Source organism: Petromyzon marinus, unplaced genomic scaffold, assembly GCF_048934315.1.
Source record: "Petromyzon marinus isolate PM22_M1 ecotype Great Lakes invasive population unplaced genomic scaffold, UKy_Petmar_22M1.pri1.0 PM_G_Scaffold_21, whole genome shotgun sequence".
In the NCBI taxonomy this organism is placed as follows: Eukaryota; Metazoa; Chordata; class Hyperoartia; order Petromyzontiformes; family Petromyzontidae; genus Petromyzon; species Petromyzon marinus.
The window spans coordinates 1177501-1180000 of record NW_027422773.1 but is presented as its reverse complement, the minus strand read 5'-3'; the positions used below and the strand labels follow the sequence as shown (position 1 = coordinate 1180000).

Genomic DNA, 2500 nt, shown 5'->3' with positions numbered 1-2500 from the left:
GGAATCCAAAGAATGTGACCTTGCTAGCCTTCGTCAGCACTTTGACTTGATCACCAAGAGGGGTATAGTACGAAACTTTGTGCGAGGCAGCATCTGACAAGGTATTCTTTGAAAGCTCAAAACGGACGGTGACATCGATCACAACCGCCTCCTCATCTTTTGCAAACACGAGGTCAGGCTTTCTCATCTCTCCCGTCTCGGATATGAACCGTGGCTCTTTGTATACAGACCAGCCCAATCTAGCCGCTTCGTCTGCCAGAATGTTACTGATCTTGTTATGTCGCGCAATTCTTGCTTTCTGTACTGCAGGACATTGACCGAGAATGTGCGAAAGGGACTCGAGTCTGGCAGAGCATTTCCTGCAGGAACGTAAGGCCCCATCTCTGCCTCTGTTCAAGCTTTCTCTTGTTGGGTAAATATTTGCCCTTAGTTGTAGTGCTGCGATAAAGAAGCATTGTTTAAAGCCGCACCATGGCCTCAACCAAGCATTACTGATTCTATCATGCGCAAAGTTTACAATGCCCCTTCCTTGAACCGGCTTTTCGCACCATCTCTGAAATTCATGCTCCCTCCAATCGCAGGGTCTCGGATATACAGGTTCTTTTGACACCGAGTCCCTGAGAACGAATTTTTGGGATTGCATCACTGTCACCCCCTGCTCGTACCCACAAATTACGGTATTCTTCCTCCATACCCTGCGAGGACACAATATTACGGGTGATAGCATCGGACGAGTTTGCTATACGTTGCAGCCTTCTAACTTGAACCGAAGGGATTGTTTTTTCCAGTTTCAAGATGGCAAGGCCTCCATCTCGGGCTCTGGCATATAACAGTCCATCACAAGTTGAAGCGGGAAGGTGGAGCCATCCTTTTACCGCCTTTCTAATCTCTTGGTCCAACCCACGGAGAGTTGATTGCTTGCAGTCCGAGTGGTCTGCAGGATATAACAATCTGGGTAGGGCATAGGCATTGAGTAGTTCAACCTTCTGAGTTGGCTTCAGAGGCGCCTCATCGATTTTCGAGATCCATGTCTTTAGCTGACAATGTAGATCAGGCTGTATAGTGCCAGTCCAAGGGCCAATTTTCAGACCAAGGTATTTCGTTGATTCATCAGGTTGGATCATATGGACATCTTTATTTTTGATAGTCCATGGGTCGCAGTTGTTCACCGTATATGAATCTTTGGTTGGGCTTATCATGAAGCCCTGGCACTTTCTGGCCTGAACCTCCAATCCCGATAGCCCACAAAATGATTCCAAGATCGCTAGATTGGCGGCCATACCAACCCAAGATTCGCTCACCAACACCAAATCATCAGCAAACGCAAGAGCTGTCACGTGGTCGGTATCAATGGAGTACCCAACTCCGTGTGACTCTAGGGTGCATATCAAAGGGTCCATGGCAAGATTGAAGAGCAGGGGTGACATGGGGTCACCCTGTTTGACACCAACACGTATGCTAATTTCTCGAGTCGACTCGCCATTGCTTTTGAACGAGGTCGTACACCGATCGTAGGCGTTCTGGATGATGCCCACCACGTGTTCATCTACTTTCTTGTGCCTTAACACCCATAAAATATGAGCATGCGAAACCGAGTCAAAAGCTTTCGCTATGTCGATAAACATGACAGCCAACGGCCTGTGCAATTTCTTAGCATGTCTCATAAGGTCCTGTAGCACCTTAAGATTTTCAGAGCAGCCAGATGCCGCTATAAAACCACGCTGCCTTGGGTTTAAGGGACAAGCACGAGCAAGACGTGCAGTCATTATTCTGGAAAATAATCTCAGAATCATTGAACCGATCGTTATTGGTCTCCAGTTCCCCAATTCTTTCAGCTTTTCATCGTCCATAACCTTAGGAATAAGAATCGTCCTATTCTTTTTCAACTCTTTGGGAATAATTCCTGTAATCATCCATGCATTAAATAGGGCTGTCAGTGTCCGACCCTCGGGGTCGGCAGCACAGATTGCAGCCCTTGTTAGGCCATCTGGCCCAGCTGCTGACGTTGGTTTAATGGCCCGTATGGCAGTCTGAACTTCCTCCACCGAAATTAGGGGCTCAAAGTATTCGTTATTTGCAACACCTGATGACTTAAATTGGCCCAGGCCATTGAATGGCAACACCTTCTCCCATTTTTCGCAGTAAAAACGATATACATCTGCGTTCGGGATTCGGCATTCATGACGTTCAGTGCCATCCAGGACTAAGGACGCAAGAAGAGAGCAGTTCTTAAAGAAGAGCTTCTGGTGCTTCATGAAGCTTCCTCGTTTTTCCGCTCTCTTCTTCATCCAAGATCGTGTGGGTAATATCCTGGGTTTAATAATGTCGTTCTCGGGTTTTGAACGTTTGCCTTTGTTTTTCACCAATCTCATCGGACAAAGCATCAATGCTGTGGCAGTTTCTACGAGGGCATCATGTTGGCCCTCGCCGTTAAGCCAAGCCTTTATTGCCTCCATTGCAGGCTTTTCCAGGGTCCCAGAATTCTCATTCGTAAGCCGCT

At 47.3% G+C, this 2500-nt stretch overlaps 1 pseudogene; it reads right to left on the bottom strand.

Annotated features, from left to right (window-relative positions):
• The window catches only part of LOC142912670 (28S ribosomal RNA), a 10612-nt pseudogene that overhangs the window by 4053 nt on the left and 4059 nt on the right, over positions 1 to 2500 (bottom strand).